The 23,961-nt window shown below is 36.6% G+C and overlaps 1 pseudogene; it reads right to left on the bottom strand.

The window, feature by feature from the left end:
* Window positions 1-22,997, bottom strand: part of LOC149542681 (26S rRNA (cytosine-C(5))-methyltransferase NOP2B pseudogene) — a 33,208-nt pseudogene extending 10,211 nt beyond the window's left edge.
* Window positions 22,998-23,961: the final 964 nt, after the last annotated feature.

Here is a 23,961-nt window from a genome sequence, read left to right as displayed (position 1 = left end):
TCTGAACAGTGCAGATTTTGTGGGTTTTCAGGTGTATTTTTTTGTAAGAGTTTGGTGTTTCCAGTTGAGTATTTCATATCAGTTTGGGTTGCCACTGTATATCAGACTTTTAAATGTTAAAATAGAGCTGAATATATTTATTTGTATATGATTATACTTCTGTGATAGATTATTAAGTTTTTGTGGTGATTCTGGGCTATTTTGTGCTATTTTCGGGAGCCTGATGAGCATTGTTTTTGTCCTCTGTTTGGGAGCTATTGTGTGCATGTTATAAAAATCTGGAAATATTATTTTATAGGCTGTTATGCTGCTCAAATTTCTGTAAAAATTTCCAGTTTTAGATTTATCAATAATAGGTGAAGCTGTGAAGCTTTTGGCACTATTTCTAGCATACCCGATTTGGAGTTTATTGAGAAATTGGTGGATCTTTGAAATGTTGGTTGTTTGATTTTAAAGATCTGATTTGAGGCTTGAAATATCATATTAAATCAGTAAAGGGACATTTCACAAATTCAAATCTCTCCAGAAGATCAGTATAAGACAACATTCACCTGTCCATGGGGAACATTTGCTTACTCTGTCTTACCATTTAGATTATGTAATGCACCTACAACTTTTCAACAAGCGGTACTTAGCATATTTTTTGGCATAGTTGTTGATTGTGTTGAAATCTATATGGATGATATCACCACTTATGGTGACACATTTGAACAAGCTCATGCTAACTTGGAGGTGTTAAAAAGGTGTCAAGAATACAACCTTTCTCTTAATAGTGAGAAGTGTTATTTCATGATAGAAAAAGGAGTTGTTCTTGGCCAATACCTTTCCTCTTGTGGAATTCAAGTAGACCCTACAAATATTGTTGTAATTGCTAATCTACCAATGTCAACCAAGAAAATAGATGTCAGAATCTTTCTTGGACATGCCAATTACCATAGGAGGCTCATCAAAAACTTTAGTAAGCTTACTACCCCCTTGTACAACTTACTCAAGAAGACAGTTGAATTTGAGTGGATAGAAGACTATGAAGCAACATTCTAGCAATTGAAGGATGTTTTGACTACAACACCTATTCTTAGAGGACCTAATTGGAAGCTACCTTTTCATATTCACACTGATGCATTTGATACTACTTTAGGAGTAGTTCTAGGCCAAAAAAAAGGTAATATTGAGCATGTCATTTACTATATTAGTACGAATTTTTAGGGTGCTAAGCTTAATTATACTGTCACTAAAAAAGAATTGCTTGCTGATGTGTATGCACTTAGTAAATTTTGGCATTATATCACAAGCTATGAGGTTTTTGTCTACATTGATCACTTTTCTATAAAATATTTGATGAACAAACCTACTATTTCAAGTAGATTAACACATTGGCTACTCCTCATGTAGGAGTTTAATGTGAAGATAATAGATAAACTAGGCCAAGCCAATGTAGGAGCAGATTTTTTGTCATGACTTCAAGTACCTAATGATCCTATAGCCATAGATGATAGCTTCCCTGATGAGCATCTATTTTCAATAGAAAGTTATAACCCATGGTTCATAGATATAGCAAATTACCTTGCTACAAGAAGAACATCACAACACTTTTCACCCAAGTAGCACCGTCTCTTGGTGCAAAAAAGTTTCAATTTCTCATGGATAGTTGGGTTGATGTTCTACATTGGACCAGATCAAGTAACTCGTCGGTGTGTGAGGGAAGATGAAACCTATGACATCTTGTGTGCATGTCATGATGAACCACGTGGGGCTCATTTTACAGTAACAAGAACAACCTACAAGATTTTAACAACTAGATACTACTGGCCTACTCTCCACAAAGATACATCAAATTATACAAGGCAATGTGATTGATGTCAATGCATGGGAAGGCCCACTAAATCTGATGAAATGCCTCTACAACCACAAGTGGTGGTCATGCCTTTTGACAAGTGGGGTATTGAATTTGTCAGTCCAATAGAACCCTCTTCTCATGGAAAATCATACATCATAGTATGTACTAATTATGCAACTAAATGGGTTGAAGACATATGTCAGAGATCACAAAGTAGTAGATTTTCTATGTCAATCATATTCACCAAATTTAAAGTACCTAGAGAAATTTTCACAAATCAAGGAGCTCAATTTACATCCAACCTAATTGCAAAACTCATGAAGAAGTACATTATCCATCATGGTACATCTTCCCCATACCATCCATAAGCTAATGGTCAAGTAGAAATCACAAATAAAGAGATAGAAGCAATCCTCACCAAGATAGTTTCTATTCACAAATGGGACTGGGTTACTTGACTTCCCAAAGCAATTTGGGCTTACATGAATACATGGAAGAGAACTACTAGATTTACCCTATTTGAATTACTTTATGGTAAATCTACTTCTACGCCTATCAAAATTGAGCACAAGACTTTAAAAACTACTTTGGAATTGGATGTTGATCTTTCAAAGGCTTAAGAAGATAGGTTACTATAATTGAATGCCCTTGATGAATACAACAAATCTACCCTACATAATACTGAGATAATTGAATAGTAGCAAAAGAAATGGCATGATAAGTTCATCTGGGACAAGAAGTTTTCTATTAGAAACTAGCCCCTACTATATGATTCCCATTATTAGAAATCTCAAGTAAATTCCAAACCCATTGGCTTGAACCATATGAAATCATTTCTGTGTTTGAGAATGGTGCAGTATAGCTCTCTACCATTAATCCTATTCACTTCAAACTACTTATTAATGGGCGCCACTTAAAACTCTACCATAAGCCATCTAGTCATGAAGAGTTCCTACAATAATTCCAACCATTTGTTGATCCTCCAATTCTTGTAGCAATTGTAGATGAGTTTCCCACTCATTCTCCATCCTATCTCTAAGAGAGTTTTACTCATCATAATAAACTACTTTCTTTGTGAAAGTATTTTCTCTATAATAATTCCACCTCACTCCACTTTTTCTCATCTACCACCTCACCTCATCCTTCATCAACTTGCATGATGGTATCATCTGACAACATGAATTACAAGGTTCATAGACATACTCAAGTTCAAAAAATTTCTTAATGTGTTGTTTCATTTTTAGTTACCTTTGTCACTAGAAATTGCAAGAGCTATTGCCTAATTTAGTTGAAGGGAGGGGTATTATATTTCATTCATTTTTTGTGATCATTAAATGTTCATATATGCCACCACATGATAAAGAGAATGATGTGATGTGGTTGTTACCGTTATGTCACACATTTTTGCAAACTAGTAACTACAAGTTCTAGTTGAGGTACTTAATGTAGAATTAAGTGATCTTAAATTCTAAAAATGTTAGTTGCTTAAAAAAAGTATTATCACTTGTCTTCTCATCTTCTTACAACTTTTTCCATTTTTGAAATTACTCCTGTAATCACTCTGGAGGAACAATGGGGGATGGTTTGAAAAGAAGAGAACTAGCTGACCATACAAAATTGTTGGGAGACCTAATTTTCCTACCTATATTTCAAGCTAGGGGGTGGATGAATTACATGTTCAAACTATCTGCATGGGATGAGGAGCTTACCTTAGAATTTTTGCAAATGTTGAAGGATGTTTTTGCCATAGTTAAAGGAATAAGGATTACATTTTAACCTAAAATTGTAGTTGAGATAATGGAATTACCTCTCATAGGGAGGAGATTTTAAATGCATTGGACATAGTGTTGGCTAGAGCCCAATTTACTGTTCACATAGACCCACAGCTTCAGATAGACTAGAAACAAGGTACAATCTGCACATCTTTACCGAAACCATGTAATGAATGTGTTATCTATATTGTGAGATATTTTACTTGTGAGGGTTGAAATTCATATTTGCATGCCACACATTTCAAATTTTGAGCTACCTAAGACATGATGATTTCCCTTTGAATGTTCCTCATTTTATGTATCACATTTTGTTAAAAAGAACCACTATAATGCAAAAAGGAACCCTGGATGATGTTTCACACCATTTTTTTATTAAGCTCATCATAGAAAAACCCCTTAGGGAACAAATTGGGATATCTTGGGATGATTTTGTTGAAAACAAAGTGCAAAATCCTATTAGGCAATTTGTAGAGCAAGTTGAAGAAGAAAGAGAACCTCAAGAAAATCCTATAAACCTAGCACTAGGCTCTTCCTCGTCTAGACCTAGGAGGTCATAGAGAACCCTAATTTCCACTCATCTAGCTTCTACCTCTGAGTTAGGTCCAACGTCTGATAAGTGTAAAAGGATAATTAAAATTTTCCCAAATACTGGCTCTCTTGCAGTTCCTAGGATTTTAAAGAAGAAGAAAGGGAATGTATAGGATACATCTTCAAAACTTCCTACAGCTTCAAAGGTAGCAAAATTACCCCTTAGGTGTAGAACTTGAAGCATCCAATCCTATATAAAATCTGATGAGGGTGTGTTTTTTCAATCCTTTGTGTCAGAAAATGTAACTATTGAAAAAGAGCAATCCTCTTCTTCTGATAAGGATAAGATCATCATTGAAGATGGTTCAAATGAAGAAAGTGTAGAATGTGTACCTACAACAATAGGAACATCCTCTATCTAACTACCCATCATTTCCATAGATTCAGACAATGATGATAGTGTGTTTGTCAAAGCTACAGACTCTCCTATTCTTGAAAGGAGAGAATTTCATGAAAAGGATATTGGAATAAATTTGGAAACTGTTAATACTATTTCTGAGCAGATTCTTATATAAAGACTTGATGCTTTAGCCTCTATAGCCTAGAAAAAATTTCATCTTGGTCCTTCACCTATGTCACATGGTACTTACCATCCCAATTCCAATGTTTCATTCTTAAGCATTATTTCATAGCTATCTAATCAATTAATTCAAGAAAGGGAAGAATGGAAGATAGAAAGAGAGAGCCTTGACAAAACCATCTTCAATCAAACTCAAGAATTAATTGAAAAGGATGTGGGGATTGAACAATTAAGTAGCAAACTTAAAAAAGTCACTACCATGATTCCTGAATTGATGTCTTATCACTCTATTTCTCCTATTTATGCTCTCTTTTTGAGAGAACAATTTGTCAATTATCAAATGACCTATGTAATGCAAGGTAAAAGTTTAACATTGAATAATCCTCAGGAATTCTTCCAAGCTTTTGATACTACCCCTATAGCCATGAAAATTTTACTCTATAAACTCTTTTTACATAATTTAGTAGTCCCTAACAATAGAGATTAGAACCATTTGCTTTTTGTGGGTGATATTCAACTCAGGGCATTGATGTCTTGGATCCAAAATGAAGTTAGCAAAGAAAATTAGGCATGCCAGTACAGAGAACTAGAGTATGAGATTCCACTTTTTTGTAGGCTTGAAGCTAAAGATGCCAAAAAAATGTACTATGATTGGTTGAAGTTTTCTCAATCAAAATCTAGAAATTGGATTATTTCTCCTTTAAGGGAAGTAGCCTATCAGGAATATAAAGCTATGGAAGAAACAGATCTTCTTGCAGCAAAGCAAGGAAATCAATGGCACTGGATAGGATTGAGTGAAGACCCATAGAAGAAGGAACCTCATTCTCTATTGAATCTTATCATGGCCACTCGGTGAGCACCCTAGTACATTAAGCTATAGGAAGAAAGGAAAAGTGATTAGATCCCATTAACTTTTTAGCTTCCATTGCTATTGTTCCCATTGCATGCTAATAAGCAATATTTAGAGAAATTTTATATGACAAAAGAGCTCTATAAATGGGAAGGGTACAGGAAGAGTAAAGGCTTTTATTGGAACTAAGCTATAGGAGGTAAAGGATAGAGTGTTCCCTCAAATTTTAGGATGGTTGTGAGGGTCAAAAAATTTATGTTTCCTTGAGGAAAAGTCAAAGTTTTAGTTGGGGGGAATGATGAGACCAGAATATGGTCTATTTTTATCATTTCATTTTCAATTGAATTTGCAAACTTTCTAAAAAAAAAATTGTTCAAGAACATGATCTTTATGATAATTTTAGACAAATGTGTGCATAATTACTTTCCAAGCCTAAAATTAATATGCTATGAAATGATATGTCATTTGATTACAAAATAGTGAGAATGATGTTTTTCTTCCTTAGCTAGGTTGGGTAGTTCTCTTGCAGCAATGTGGCATAGGGTAAGCTAATTTATATAACATATTTTGAATTAGTCTTGATGTATGTTATTACTTTGAAGGCACTAATATTTTGAAAATTCAAAGATAAAGTCAACTCAACTAAGCAAAGTTAGCAGCCAGAGAAAATGGTGGTAAATTACATTGATAACCTTCCAAATCACCAACTATTTTTTCCATAACAGCTAGTACCTATTTTCAGGAAAGCAGGAGTCAAAACAAGAAATCTAGGGGTATGAGATCCTAAATTCATGTTACATTTGGCACCAAAGTTAATACATCTCTTGTAATATTCAATGCCATCCATTGTTTCAATAGTTGATGAAGTTTAAAATCTAGGAATTATGTTCCTAGTTTGTGCTTAAATAACTAGAAGTTTGTGTTCTAGAAGAGAAGGAATAAATTATTAATTTTTAGAGAAGGAAGAAGTTTTTTGAGTTTTGAATATTGAATGTAATCTTGTTGTTTATCAGTATGTATGTTTATTGTTGTTATGAATAAAAAGATCATTTCAGGTATCCATCTTTGAGTAGTTCTACTTCACTTCTCTATGGGGGCCCACACAAGAAGTGAACTAATTAATTAGCATAGGACTTATGTTTAGTTTGTAGAACTAGAGTAAACTATGTTGCTCCTACAACCATTGATAGCAAAATTAGTGGATTGTTCCTACAACATAGATAGTTGAAGTAGTTCTCAATTGTATTATCATGCTTTGTTAAAATAGATTTGATTCTCAGCTTTAGCATAGATTTTCAATAACATAATCATTTGAATTTTTGTAGAATTATTCTTAAGTTGAGAGTAGCTTGAAGCATATACTTTGTAGACACCATTTCAAGTTTATTTCCCTGGTTGATGAATTAAATGAGTCCAAATGAGTTGGGTTAGAAACACTCAGGATGTCCAATCCTAGATTAAGTAGTCCATTGTTGTAGTATTTTGATCCCTTTCTTTGGCCAACCAAGTAGCAAGATGTGCAAGATACACAAATGTTAGGTGTTAATCCCCCACATAATGACTAAGAGAGTCAATAGGACTTAGTGAGCATCAAGGATGTTCCTGATACAATAACAAAAAGTGTCAATCCTTTGACTAAGGATGACTTGAAGAAAATTTTGCAAGATTCCACCAATGCAATACTTCTATGTAATAATCCTATATTAGTGAGAGTAAATGAGATTCAATAGGCAGAAGTTGTGTCTATAGGGGAGATACAAAAAGATACATCAAATATGTCCCTATCTACTAAAGAGATAAAAGATAAGGAATCACGTGCTCAAGAGATCAAAATGTAAACTTGGAATAGAAGGATGATACAAAATAGGCACCATCTATCATGCCAACTATTGTCATTTAGATGAAAGAGGCATAAGTGCAACCTATAGACACATTAGTGCTAAGCCTAACAATTCAAGATTACAAGCTATAGTGACTATTGAGAAAGATGGAACATAGGTGCATAAGTGTTAGGAAGAAAGTCATGTTCTTATTCCACCATCACAAGGTGAAGTCCAGAAGGAAGGAGACAAGATTAAAGAGTTAAAGCTAACTATTGAGCCTAAGGAACAAATTGTAATACAAACTCTAGTAACCATGCCAATTTATACATCTCCTCTTAGAAGTCACACTCTTTAGAGGCTAAGTATAAATGTCACACAATTACAAATATCAAAGTCAAGTTCTAGCACACTAAACTGTTGAAGTTGTAATACCCCAAAATAGGCTCATTGCCATTATACCAATTCTGATCTATTCTGACCAATCCTAAGACCTATTCTAATAGGCAATTCTTATTATGATTGTCGCTACTTGACTTAATTAACAAATGTAGAAAACTTTAGTTTGCATTCATCATGCTTATTATTTAATTTTTATAATATTTCTTCATATTAGTCACATTAAAACCTATTGATTAATATTTAATTTAATTATTAAGTATTTATACTTTAATTAAATTAAATCATCACCTAAGGCTAATGTACTAAGGAATTAAATTTATTTAATTTAATAAATATGCCTATTCTAATTAATTGAATGAAATTATTTAATTAAATAGAAAAGGTATTTATGAGGTCATATCTCATTTTATTAAATTAATATCTTTCCTAATTCTACTCTTCAATTCTAAATGGAAACTCTGAGTGAACTATCTCTCGAATTGGAACCGATCTAGTTGACTTGATCTCACACCCATGGCGAGTTCAATTAATTGCTTATCACACTCAGATCAAAAATAGTTCACTTCACCTGCACAAGGAATTTTCCATCTTGACTGAATCTTTGCTTCAATCCTAACCATTAATCCGAGTTGATCTCATGTATTGATGGATTCCAGGAATTCTATTTAAGGAACTCATAATTCTTCATTAAGGACTTTGAATCTAGTTGCTATTGAATTGCTATTGAAATTCATACTCACTTTTGCTCATATATTCTCATGCATTCACATTCTTAGATTAATATCATTTAATTCTTAAAATGCATACATCTAATATAGTTTCTTTTACATGTTTTTAGATTAAATTCATGTTTCATTCTAGATTACTCTACAACTTCATATAGACTAGCTACATCTTTAAATCCTTCATTCTTAGAGGGTCTAGTTGCCTATACCTTAAATCTGAGGATATTAAATAGGCAATATCCCTTTAGATAGGAGGCAACAGGTCACACTATCGAGTGCCTTGGATGAACAATTTAATGTTCATTCCCAGATGATTTCACAGGTAATGACCATGTTAAAGTGTGTGTGAGGTTTAGAGGCCCAAATTTTCATGCATACATTTCTGCTGCCCACTGTGGGGCCGAGGAAATCAATTTCTCTGGCCTCATCTGCATTTTTTTATGTTATTTTAGCATTCTATCCATACTATTTTGCACCAGTACTTGAATCTTCGTGTGAGACCTTCCATTTTTGCGCGAGGATTTTAAGTTCTCATGTGAAATTTTACACCGTATCAGGAAAAAAAGTGCCCATCTACAGAAGGCTTCACGTGGCACATTATTTTCTCACACAAATCAGAGAAAGATTTTGTGCAACCCTGCACAAGATTTTGTGCGACTCTATGAAGATTTTGCACAAAGATTTGCAATAGCAAGCTCAATTTCAACATTTTTTTTAGCATTTTGTTCATTCAATTTTGCTAACATGTTTTTCTTGGAATCTATGTTGGTATGTTTCTCTAATTTTTTGTATCTTAACTACTATCTACAAGATATTTCAATAAAGATCCTTATAAAATCCACTCAAACAAAAACTGACCCTTGTTTGCAGGATGGAAGCCGAAGGTATGTTTGATGAAGATTACTCTTAAAACCCACAAAACAATGTGTTTTCTTTCTTTCTTTCAAGACATAGTTAATTAGGGGCTTTTGAACTTCCTAGGGTGCAAGAAAGAAGAATAGGGGATTATGCTCTTCACCACTTGGAGGTCATGACCAAGGGTGAATCAGAAACCTAGACGCTTCTGAAAGATGACATTCTGAAGAAGGAAAGTAGCTTAGTGGTTCTCTAGTATGGGTCCTTTTCTATGAAGAGATGATGGTTTCCTTTTAGGGAATTAGAATCTTAAGAAAGGATAAGTCTGGATTGATTAAGCTAAGTTGGTAAATTAACTTGTTTTTCATTTTTGGATGAGAAAGTAAGGTAGAGGAGTATGCTCTTTCCCCTTGAGGGAAATCAAAAACTTTGACCTTTGCCTTTGAATCACCAGTCTGTGTCAATCCTTTAGAGGGCCTGTCGAAGTGATCCAACCTCCAGGAATGACCCAAGTGAGCACACTCCTTTCACTAGAGATTCCAACTCACTATAATCAAGATACTTTGTAGAGTGAAAGACTCCAAAGCCAGATTAATTTTTTTCCCTTGATTCTTGATATCCTATATCAAAGGGAAGCTCTGTCTGTTGCACTGGTCGGCACTGGCCCTAGTCTTGCTAAGCAAGTGTGTGCACTTTCAAATGCTAGTGTGGGCTATTGGTCTCAACTCTACTTGAAAAGCCACTGGGAATTAATACGAATGGAAGGCAAGTAAAAACCTTTTAGTTAGAAGCCACCTAATTCACCTTCGAAAGGAGGCATAATCTTTGTGCAAGAATGGGGAAGAATCTCTCTTGTAGAACTCACCATAGGCATGCTACTAGATTTTTGAAGGTGGTATACATGCTCATCCCCTAACAAAAGGGTGCTCATTCAACGTATACTATTGAGTCCTTTGAAAATACCAAAAACATGGGCACCCTCTAGGGGGTGACATGACTGTGTGAGGTACATGCATTCGCATAAGATGTGGGACAAAGGTTTTTCCTTCTCTACAATTTTCTATTTCTAGGGATAAAGTGTGTTTGTTATCAAGTCTTCAACATGTCTAAACTTCCTCAAACAAACTAAGAGTCAAGACTCCCTTGTCCCTCTGAGTTGCTTTGCCCTCAGTTGGATTGTATTTGACTACTGATTGATTCCCATTGTCTGGTTCAAATGCTTTGCCTAATTATAACTAAAACACTTGTTCAAGCAATTTTCAAAGTTAACCTTGCTATCTATTCAACAAATCAGTCCAACTAGCCTGTCAATCTATCCAAACAATCAAGAAATCTTTTCAAAATCCAATGCTATTGTCAAACTGGTCCTAATTTTTGTGCACAGATTTGCATTTTCTCATGCAAGAATTCATCTTTTCGCACGAGCCTATTCAACTCTTCATATGAGATCTATCATATACCCGTGCAAAAATTTTCCAACTCTATTTGCTGTCATGTAACTTCTTCACGTGAACCAAAGAAAGTCTTCGTGCGAATTTAAATTGCTTCTCTAAGTCTTTTTATGACTCAAAAGACTTTCTCATGTGGCTCGTAGATAATCTTCACCCGAGACCTTGCTCTACAATAGTCAAATCATCCTATTTGACCAATTTGTGATTTCCATTCAGTTTGATTCCTACATTAAGTTGTCCCTTCTCTATTTGTACACAGTCCTGAATAGTGATATTTAGCTTAAACTAAAGATTTGTGATCTACACTTTGCCTAGTCTTGTCCTTTAGTTCTTTGGATTCTCATTCTTTAGTTCTTGTCATACTCTATCTTACGTTAGTCATAACCTTGGGTTGTTTTAGCCTTCAAATCAAACTACTTGTGCCTTAGTATACAACATTCTTGTATTATCCCATTGAGGCTTAGTCTTAGTGTGGTCCTTCTCCAAGTTCTTAGCTTTTGTCCTTGTCTATGACTATCACAAAAAGGAGCGGCAATGTGTTTTATCCTCCTAGACTTAGGTGAGGTTGTGCTAGGGGTCATAATTGTGGCAGAGGTTGCTTACCTTTTGTTACACAATCTGCATCTAGTTTGGCTAGTGAGGCATCTTCACAATCCCCCTCACCTATCAAGACACCTCGAGTCCAATGCACATTCTCTATAAACCTACAACAAACTAGGAATCCTTTGTATCAAGAGGATCCTGAAACTGGTAAAGGTCCTATATCTCCAAACACAATGTTCAACTTCCTTTTCAAAGGGCCTTTCAAAACACAACACACTAAAATTGAACACGTTCCTACCATGACTAATCATGAACCTAAACATGGTAGTCATAGTAGACATCAAGAACCACCTAGGAATGACAAAGAGAAAGAGAAAAACCATGACACTGATGAGGAATAGGAAGAGGTGGAAATACCCCCTGAACACATAGCAAAATGTTGAAGAGACAAAAACTTTCAAATAATCATGGGAATCCTACTCAATGAAGAAAAAGAAAAGTACTTTCTCAAACTTACCCAAAAGGGAGCTAAGTTGCCCTCTCATTTCAATGTGGAAACCATTATCATGCCTAAAGAAGAAACTGAGACTTCTAAACTCCAAAAAAAATTGAAAATTATGCAAGACCAACTGGCTCAGATGATGCATGAGAAAGAGAAACCCACAAAAACATACACATTGGATGCTCTTTGTCCATTTCCATTTGACAAAAGTATAAACATGCCACCTTTCCCATGAGGCATAGAGCTACCCAAGTATGACAAGTACTTTGGTACCACTGATCCCCAAGATCACTTGTGGGAATTTGGTGCTTTGTCTATGGAGTTTATACATGATCAAGCATACCTCATGTGTTTATTCCCTAGAAGCCTAGGTGGTTAGGCTTTAGAGTGGTTTTTACATTTACCTCCTGATATTAAGACATTTGATGAAATTGCCAACTTATTTGTTTAGCAATATTCTCATAACATTCAACATCTTGTCAACATTCAAGATTTATGCAACGTTAAGTAGAAAATTGGAGAACCTTTTCTCACATTCCTCCAATGGTGGAGACAACTATACAATAAGTATTCCTGCAAAATTCTAGAAATGGAGAAGCTTGACATTTTCACTGATAACCTCCTACCTAATTTCAGATATAGAGTCCAACTTCAAGGTCCATGTACCTTTGAAGACATGATCACACAGGCTATCCATATCGAGGAATTTATGATCAAGAAAGGTGAACTCACTCTTTAGAGGGACATAAAACAAGGTTCCACTTCCAACAAGGATAAAACCAAACATGTCAACAAGAACCAAGAAATCATACATGATGGAGTTGTTGACAATGTCACCCCCAAACTTGCTAAAGTGGCATTTAATCTCATAGATGGCCTCGAATCAGCCAAAAACACTGAGAAACCTCCTCCTGACAACAAGAAATTCGAGAAGAAACCAAGAAACTCATGGGCCACATGCCCTAAGCAAGAATATACAACCATGGATGAACCTTTGGATTTAGTTTACAAAACATTGCTACAACACAAGCTTATTTCACCAATGGACAATCCTTGTCCCTATGATCCACAACCACATCCACCATAGTGGAATGAAACCTCATTCTGTGAGTATCACCAAAATAAGTGACACAAAACTAGAAACTACATAAACTTGCACCATAAAGTTGAGGACATGATTGATGTTGGTGATCATGTGGTAGATGGACATAACAAAAACTCAGATCACAAGGCATTCAAAGATCCTTTCCTAGCCTATGAAAAAGGAGAGACTTCAAAACCACAACCCAACAACAAGGTCAACTATGCATATTCTAATGATGACAATTTGATCAACATGGTTGAACCTGTGGATTCTAAATACTACAATGTTATTACCATTAAGGTCAAACAACATAATGAAAAACCCAAGACACCATTTGTCTTGAGGGGCCCTACTCTCAATGCAATGGATAATACACCCTCACAACACTGCGTTAATGTTTTTACTCGCTCTCACACCAAGTTGGTTCTCAAAGGTCTTGCACCTTCTACTTCCAATCTTGAACAACACAAAGACAAAGCCCTTGTTGGTCCATCTAGCAAAGGTGCAAAACCCACAACAAAATTGATGACAACCAGTTATAGTGTTCTCAATCAATTGAAATGAACCAATGCTTAGATTTCCATCTTTGAGCTACTGAAAATCTCACCTACTCACAAGAATATTTTCGACAAAGCCCTTGTTGAGGCAAATGTTCCTCAAGATCTTGATCTTGAGCGATTTTAATCCATGGTAGGTCACCTAACCTCACCTTATCTTATGACCTTCTCTAAGGAGGATGATAACTCGTTGAGTCACCCACACAATCAACCTCTAGACATTGAGGTTATCATCCATTAGACACATGTTTATTGGGTACTCATCGAACATGTTGGGTACTCATCAATAATGGTGCTAGCCTAAATATTGTCTCTACTACTCCACTTAGACAATTGAATTATTTTGAGGACTCTATTGATCCTTGACGTAAGATCACCATTAAAGCATATGAAGAAGTGCAACAAAAGTCTTTAGGTCTTATGGTTTTACCCATTCACAGTAGTCCTATAGAAAGGGATGTCGCCTGTCAAGTGCTTGACATTCCCTTGGCTAACAACATTATATTAGGATGGCCATGGATACATGAGATGCATGTTGTGCCATCCACATACCACCAATGCATTAAGTTCCCATTTCATGGCTCCAAAGTTACTATTCTTGCCACTACTAGCTATACCTGCAATATGCTCAAGGTTGCTAAAACTTTTGTCCCTACTAACCATGAATCCATTGATTATCATGACAATAAGCTGAAAAAAATTGAGCAGTCATTCAAACTGAAGGAAACTAGCATGGGAGAGTATCACATTGAATTAGTGTTGTCATTGACATCTCTTCCAGAATCTCCTTGTCATTATGGGAGACCCTTAGAGGAAAAGAAGCCATTCGTACTGACACCAACACCTGAGAGTTCATATAGAAATGAGTCACAAGCTGATTCAGATACTCGAGAGGAAGAATATGATGATGAGGATTCCTATCCTCATCCTATTCCTCATGATCTCACTAAATTCTTCTCTAAGCTAGATGACTTTGTGCCACGTGTTAGCACTCTGGATGATACTAGTGATTATTCTGAGGACAATACTGAGCAACTCAAATATCGTTCAGAAAAGGGAGAATCTAGTCAATCATTACCTATTGAGTATTTGTGTAAGAACCTAGAATATGAAGGTGAGTATGTTTGTATCACTGTTGGGGAGTTCTATAGTCTCTCACTATGTAGCACTGATTCTAAGAAATATGAGTTTGACTCTCTTTCAGAAGTGACTACTAATAAAGATATTGACCAAGTGCATGTCTATGAAAACCAAATCAAAGCGGGTGAAACATTTAAGATTAGGTCATATAGGTCTGATCCAACTAGTGTCCTAAAGTCATCAATTGTTGATGTTCGCACTCAGAGGTGTTTGAACACATTGGTGGTGTCTTGAATTTCTAATCCAAGCACTTAATGACTATACTATGAACGCAATTGAACTAGCCACCACTCTCTCACTCACACATCCTGAGCTTATAGACTTGAACCCTAATACATCTAGTGAAGTCCTTACATTCTAGAATGACTATGCTCTCACCTATTACCTAAACACTATCGAACCTATAACTTCTTCCACCAATGATCAAAGTGTCAACATGACTGAGGCTAATATCAAATATCTTAGTCATACAATTAAAAAGGAAAAATGCAAAAGGTCTGATGGTGAAAATCACATTGTGGCAGTGTCAGAACCCAAAAAAGTAAAAACAAAAGATGTATCCAAGGGTGAAAACCTCTCTGAGGCACCCACATATGAGATATTTGATGCAGTTCCTAGTCACTTTTAGGAGAGATCATCAGTTTTGATAGAGCCAATGCAGCCAATTAACTTGGGCACAGAAGAACATCCTCATATGATACATCTGGTAGTTGTTGTCACCTAAAGAAAAGGAAGAATTTATTGCCTTTTTCAAAGAAAAGAAAACAATTTTTTCTTGGACATATTCTAACATGCTAGGAATGGATCTTGATCTTATCATGCATCACTTGTCCATAGCACGAGGCATCAAACTAGTTAAATAGAAGCTTGAAAAAATGCATCCTCACATTGCATTGCTTGTCAAAGTAGAACTGGAGAAACTTCTAAAAATTGGTTTCATCCGCACAATTGATTATGCTGAATGGATATCCAATATTGTTCCAATTTCCAAGCATGATAAATCTATCAAGGCTTGTACTAACTTCTGTGATCTTAACTTGGCATGTCCTAAAGATGACTTTCCACTTCCTAATATTTATATGATAGTGGACATGACGACTAGCTATGAGATGTACTCACTTATGGATGGGTTTTCTGGATACAATCAGATAAAAATTGCTCTAGAAGACCAAGAGAAAATGGCTTTCACATGTGCATGGGGAACCTTTTGCTAGAATGTAATTCCATTTGGCTTGAAGAATGCTAGTGCTACATATTAGTGGGTTGTTACTACAATTTTCCATGACATGATGCAGAAGACCATGGAGGACTACATCGATGATACCTTGGTCAAAAGTGTTAAATGCAATACTCATCTACAAGATTTGGGTCCCATCCTAGATCGTATGGAAAAATTTAGTCTTCAGCTCAATCCTAAGAAATGTGCATTTGGTTTCACATCAGGAAAGTTGTTGGGATACATCATTTTTGCAAAAGGAATTGAAGTGGATCCAGACAAAGTAAAAGCAATAATGGACATGTCACCACCTCAAAACATTAGTCAGATGAGAGGACTACAAAGAAGGCTCCAATCTATTCATAGGTTTATCTCATAGTTGGTAGATAGATCACAACCCTTCACAAAGACCTTACATGAGGGTGTAAAATTTAATTGGAGCCAGGATTGTGAGAAAAGCTTAACATAGATCAAATAATATCTTGTCAATCCACCAATTATGATGCCTCCTATCCATGGGAAGCCTTTTCTTTTATACATCTCAGTAACTGAAACATCTCTCGGAATCCTATTGGCTTAGGAAGATAATGGCAATAAAGAAAGGGCTATTTACTACTTGAGCCAGACATTGATCTCTTATGAGAAGAACTATAGCATTATTGAGAAAGCTTGCTTGGCAGTTGTCTTTGCTTTTCAGAAGTTGAGACACTACATGCTTGCCCACACTACATGGCTTGTGGCTAAAATAGATCCACTAAAATACTTTCTCAGTAAGGTAGCTCTCACAAGAAGATTGGCTAAATGGGTTATGATACTCAATGAGTTTAACATCCAATACATTGAACACAAAGCTATCAAGGGATAAGCAATTGCAGATCAACTGGCTAATGCACCCATATAGAGTCTCTTGCCAATAAACATTGATTTCCTAGATGAGTCGATTCTAACACTCACACACCACACATAGGTTATGTTCTTTGAAGGGTCCTTCACACAACAAGGATCAGGTATTGGATTACTCTTCATTTCACTAAAGAGATACTCATTGCCCAAAGCATACAAGATTTTGTTTCCTTGTACAAACAACATTGTTGAATATGAGGCTTTGATCAATGGCATGAAAATTGTGACCAAATGGAGAGTGGATCAGTTAGACATCTTTGGTGACTCTCAGCTTGTCATCAACCAGGTTAATGATGTGCACCAAAAAAAGGATGAGAAACTAATTCCTTACAAGTGCATGGTTGATGACTTAAAAATTATTTTGCACACATCACCTTCCAGCAAGTTCCATGAGCAGATAATAAAGTGGCTGATGCCATGGCTACTTTGGCTTCCCTATAACAAATGCCTAAAAATGATCTCTGACATGAGTTCTTGTTGGAAGCATTACACTACCTAGCCTATGACACCCCTAATTCTAGGATGATCTATTCTATCATAGCACATGAATCATCCCGCTACCATCACATTTATTCTTATCTCCATAATCAAACCATTTCAAAAGGTTTGACAAAGAATGAGAAACATTACCTAATCTATAATGCTTCACATTATGTCATTATTGCTGATGATCTATATAGGAGAGGTCTCAATGGAACACTCCTTAGGTGTTTAGAACCCAAAGAGTCCAAATGCACACTAATTGATGTTCACGAGGGCATTTGTGGATCTCATTCCAATGGCCTGACACTAGCTCGTAAACTCCTTAGAGCTAGTTACTATTGGCCTAAAATGGAGCAAGAAACTATCAAGTATGTTAGATTCTACAAGCAGTGTCAACTACATGGGAATCTTATCCACACTCTAGCTAGAGAGTTGATTCCCTCTACTACAACATGACCATTTCAAAAATGGGCCTTCAACTTGGTGGGACAAATCCACCCAACCTCTTCTAATGGACATAAGTTCATTATCATGGCTACAGATTACTTCACAAAGTGAGTAGAGGTAGTATCTCTCACAGTTGCCAATGGAAAATCTATAGCTATTTTTATCACAAACTACATCATTTATAGATATGGTATACTGTCCTCAATCATTACTGACAATGGAGGATAATTTAAGAACAAAGACCTCAAGGAACTATGCAAGAAATTTAAAATCACACAATATTGGTCTTCCATTTATTACCCCCAGGGTAATGGCCAAGTTGAGGCCTCCAATAAGGTGATCCTCAAAATTCTTCATCACACAATCAGCAAATCAAGGAGATACTGGCATCTCTAGATTAATCTAGCCCTATGGGTGTATAGGACAAGCATTAGAACTCCAACAAGCACGACACCCTTTGATTTGGTGTATGGGGCAGATGTTGTGCTTCCAATAAAGGTTGAGATTCCTACCTTGAGAATCTCTATGAAGGGCCTTATTGCTTATGATGACTACAGGATAGCTCAGCTTCAAGAGCTTGTGTTACTAGATGAACATCAACAAGAGGCATGTGATCATCTGTGAGCATATCAACAACGAATGTCAAGAAGCTACAATTAGAGGGTCAAGCCACATGACTTCTAGCTAGGTGATCTCGTCCTGAGAGAGAACCCTAAGAATCAATAGCAACAAGTCCAAAAAGGGAAGTTTGAACCAAACTAGCTCAGTCCTTACATCATTACCATAGTATATAAATTTTGTGCTTACCAGCTTTCCACAACTGAAGGAGAAGTGCTCAAAGAACTTGTCAACACTCTCCACTTGAAGTGGTTTTACAGTTGATCTAATATTAGTAGCTCTTTGTACATATCTATATGTCTTGAAAAAATCCTAAAAGTCAGAAAAGGTCCTGAAAAAAATTATTACCCTAGTGAAAACCTAGCAATAGGCACCTTGGTAACACCAAAAAAACTTGGAAAATCTAAAAAAAAAAAAAAAAAAAAAAGAAGAAGAAAAATACAAAAAAAATTGAAAAACAACGAAAGTGCCATTGGTGAAAACCTAGAAACAGGCATCATGGTAGCAAAAAAAAGAGAAATTTATGCCAAGAAGGTGAAAACCTAGTAAACAGGCACCTCTTGTTCCCAATGCACCACCTTGTAGCTCATCTTCTAGCTTTCTGTATAGTTTCTTTTCTACTTTTCCTACTTTTCACTCATGTATCCATGAACTCAGTCTTATTGTAGCTCAGGGGCCCTTTTAGTATCACTCTTTTCGAGATTCTCCTCCTAGAATCTCTTGTGCGACAATCACCAGTCATTCTGGCTGTGTCTACCTACTATTATTTAGGTCACATTTCTAGATTCCTTTATGGAAGATCTCTTTTGTGTCAATCACCAGTCATCCTGGCTGTGTCTACCTACTGTCACTCAGTCCTCCTAGGTTCTTCACCTCGAAGATTCCTCTTTGACCTCAATCACCAATCATTCTGACTGCATCTGCCTACTGTTGTCACCCTACTGAAGAGATTTCTTTCAAACATGTTCTGGACACTGACACTTGACATCAATTTTATGACATAAAAATGAACCCAAAATGATGAATTTTTTTGGATATGCTGAGCATTTTCTTTGTTTTCTTTGTTTTCTCTTTATCATGTCCCTTCAAGCAACTTGATGATGTCATTTCTAATTAGAGAAGTAATGACTAGGGGCATAATCTTTTCTTTTCTTTCTGTCTACACTTTAGTTCCAATTAGTTGACAAATTCCTATAAGAGGGGTGTCCACTATAAGAGCCTCCATCTTGTATTGGATGGCCGGGTATACCTCGACTCCTTTTATATCAATACATCAATAATGTTTGTTCTTATCCTTGTCTATTGGAGTGAATTCTTTATGCTACAGTAATATCTAATACTCGTCCTGCTAAGTGAACGTACGGGTCACTACGAGTATATATGATGCATTTTTGTCCTAGATTATGGATGCAAAGGCTGTAGTGGACATACTACTTATCAATTACTTAGAATAACAAGGATCTTTCATGTGTTTGGCATGTTTGCATGCAAGCAAGATTTTGGTCATCCTAGCATTTATGCTTTGATGCTTATGTTAACTTGCTATATTAAAAGGGACAATTGTTCTGGTCATTCTAACTTCTTGTGCCTCGAATGCTTACATTTAATCCCAACAAACCTATGACGTATGTCCTATTCATATTTTCATGATTGCAAAATTAGTGGTAATTGTAGGATATGTAAGCTTCGTTTATGTCTAGCGATGAAAAATTGTCGAAGCTTGGTAACCAAACCTACAGTTGCATTTAATATAGTCTTGCATTACATAATTCACTTGCATACACACACAATTCAGTTGTGATCCTATCTCTATTCTCCATGATGGGGGATTGGAGGTCTCTTCAAATGTATCTGAATTCTCCATGGCTGCACAAGCATTTGGTTCATTGGTTTGTGCTCCTCGATGGAATACTTTTCATTGTCAAGCAAAAAACACGCAACATTGCATGAGATGTCAATTCATTTTCATATGCATTGCACCCATACACTTGCATCATCTACTCTACATAATCACATCACATCACATAAAAGTACATATGCATCCATAACACATAACACATTCATCTCATCAATATCTCATGTACATCAAAGTAAAATAGACATAAAAAATGACATGTACACAGGAATAGTCAGCTCAAAATCTCATATATATATATATAATGGGTGCTACTCAAATGCTATCAATCAAAATCATACAAAATGGTGTTGGCACACCAATGGATACATAGACAAAATCAAAATCAAGGATCAGTCAGGAGCTAACTGTGGCCTACACTATCACCTCCTATAGCTGGAGGAGGGGGAGGAGCTGGCATATTTGGTCTCGCTGGAGGATGAGCACCCCTAGACTCTCGGGCATACTAGGAAAATTGAGGAACCTACTGAGCCTCATCAAGAAAAACTGTAGAGTATGTACTTCATCCATTTGCAATCTGACCTCATCTTATAGCATCTCTACCCTTCCCTCAACTATCTATACCTACTCCCACAATCTTAAGATCTCTTGATCTCACTCAGCTAGCCATGCATCTCTCACTGCCACTGCAATCTATAACTACTTGATCTATCAAGAAGCTTGTCATATCCACTCCCTTTATCATCATAAAATCTTTGAGGATCCTGTGGCAGGCTACTCTTGCATCTCCTCATTGAGCATCTTATGTGCCTACTTAGTGGGTTTCTACTCCTCCACCCTTGACCTCTGTTGTTGTCTCTTCCTTCCACTACTATTCCCAGCCCTTGGATTTGATCACATCTATTGTGTAGGGATCTCCACCTGCCTAACTCTCTGCCTCACCTCTAGTAGTGGTCCCTATCCTACCTACTGTGGGGGAGCCTACTATGGAGGAGCCTGCTATTGCTCTACTAGTGCCTATTGTGGGCTTGGCACTGCTACCCCCAAGGGATCTATAAATCATGAGACGAGGTGACTTATAAGATATGCCTGATACACTACTATCACCCCTACATTGGCTACCTCTAGATGGTAGTCCCACTGTGTCGCAACTAGGTTACACACATCAATCATCGATTGCTCCACATCTAGTCTCGCTGGCCATCCCCGTGTCAAATCCTTTGTGACGTGCATAGTCACAAAACTCCTGGGAGATGTCCTATTGCCTCCCATACTGCCTCCATACTCAGCTAATGGCAAACCACTTGATGATCTATGTAGTCCTACCCACTAGCGATCGCAAGCTAAACATCTAGCTGAGCTCTATGGGAGCATTATCCCACTCCTTGGTCTCTTGCCAAGGTTGCCATATGATAGAGACAAGGTCATCGAGATGGGCCCTCCACTACTCTATCTTACCTAGGCCTACCTAGGTAATATGTCCTCTATATCTAGAAATTTATGGCTCTATAGGCTCCTAGGCATCATCAAAAATAGGTCATGTGACTGGCAGATTCTCCCATGCCCAGACTTGTAGCACATATACACCAGTGGCCATACTCTTCCACTCGTGGTACACTATATCGTGCATCTTGTAGAACATATGGGTGAGCATGCACTGACCCCATCTGAATCTCCCTGGTGCATCCAACATCTTCTACAACATGGTCCCCCATCCACACTTCAAATTGTGTTGTCCTCTATCTGGAACCAAGAAGCATCTGATGAATATAGTCAAAACTATGACCAATCTATGTGTCTACCCATATGTGTGGACTAGCTCATCCCAAGTGATGGCTCATCCAATTTCTAACTATCTCCCAAAAATGGTACATAATGCCTATATCCCTACGAGGGGCACTATGTCATATGATACTCTCGGCCCATGAAATGGTATGCGTAGGATCCTGTATATGTCCTTGGGGGTCACAGTCATCTCTCCCTAAGGAAGGTGGAAGGTGTTCATTTTTTAATGGAAATGCTCCACCAATGTAGTCAATAGGTCATGATTCACCAACAATGATGGTTTCTAGCATAAATACATGAGCCCCAATCTATCTATATAAGCCATGTCCTTTGCATCTAGGCTCTTCAACAAATCCCCATACGGTGGATAGTGAGATCTAAATGAAACATCACGAAAGACCTCCTGCACAGATGAACAACAACAGTAACAAGAAAATGGTCAGTACTCAATCACCAAATTAGAGTGATGAAGAAACAAATGTGAAGATAACACTAAAAGCATAAAAAAATGCAATTTTTAAACATACTACTATCACAGGTTTTCACGTGAAGATGTATTTCCTCACATGAAATTTCATCTCTTCTTGCAAGAATTTATATCTTCACGTGAGAAACTTCATATTTTTGCACAAAAAATTCAAGTTCCTGCACGTGCTAGAATCCTCACGTGAAGAGATAAGTTTTTGTGCGAGAAAAGAAAATCTTGCATGAAGGGCAATAAAGCTATATGCAAAATTCTAGCATTATTCGCGTGATTAGTGGGTATCCCCCGTGTGAGAATCCCTACTAACACACACAAAGATCCACGGGGTTGGCAAATCTTTGCATGAAAAAAGATAGTCTTCACGTGAGAAAGGATAGTCTTGCACGAAGGCCGATGTTGACCACCTAAAAACAAGCTAAAAGTGTAATAAATGACCTCAAAATGTATGAAAATGAAAGTAAAAAGCTCAAATATTGATAACTCACCGGAGGTCCATAGTCTATTGGTTGGCTATGTTGTCGAGAGCACTCAAAATGATGATATCTCACATTCACTGCCATATCTCTTAGACCTCAAATTCACTAAAAGACAAAATGCACAAATGAATTGAAAGTGACCCCTTGGGCCCTTATGTAGGGGTTGACCTAATTCTGAAAGTGCATCGATTTGTGCAAAAATCACCCTCCTGGCTAATTTGACCATTCTAAATCCATTTTTGGGATTGAATTTAAAATTTGACACACCTAAGTGCCTTAAAAATGCATTTTAAAATTTTGGGGACCTACGCGATTAAATGCTTATGTAGTCTAAAATTTTCTAATATTTTAGGATCCCTTTAATTCTTTCAACTTCAAATCCTTCATAGTTTCAAAATCCATTTTCGAAATAATCAACTCAAGTCAAAACTAGTCAACTTTTGGTCAAACTCAGTCTTTTGGACCTTCAAACCATTGCAAATCGACTTTGAATTTTCTTCTTATCATTATGATCTCTTCTCCATTCTGTAGAATCTTGGGTTTTTCCCGTATCTCTCAACATATCACTTTATATCATATTTCTGGTGTGTCATCTTTTGATTTCGCTCCCAAGGGGGTAGGATGATTACATCATTGAATCCTTATTGCTCGAGGCACCTTGTACCCATCTTATGACATCATTTAGGGTACCTCACCACTAGGGGCATCTTGTTTCTCTCTTTATGGCATCTTTGTCATCTATTTCATCAGATCATCAATTGATTATAGGTATCGGGACAATCTAAATCTTGACTCCTATGGATCAAGCCTCATTTTGGGGATGATTCTATGACTCATAATTCAATCTTATCATCCTCTATCAATCCCAAGTTTCTATCTAGATCCTTAAAGGTTAAGCTCCGTTCTAGAGATGATCTTTTAAATGCTTATCACTCTTAGGTATCTAGGTGTTCTATCTAGATCCTTAAAGGTTAAGCTCCGTTCTGGAGATGATCTTTTAAATGATATCAATCTCAGGTATCTAGACGTTCTGTTTGGACCCTTAAAG

The sequence above is a fragment of the Cupressus sempervirens genome, chromosome 8 (genome assembly GCF_028749045.1).
Source record: "Cupressus sempervirens isolate cs-2001-9-10 chromosome 8, ASM2874904v1, whole genome shotgun sequence".
In the NCBI taxonomy this organism is placed as follows: Eukaryota; Viridiplantae; Streptophyta; class Pinopsida; order Cupressales; family Cupressaceae; genus Cupressus; species Cupressus sempervirens.
This window is presented reverse-complemented; position numbering and strand designations above follow the sequence as displayed.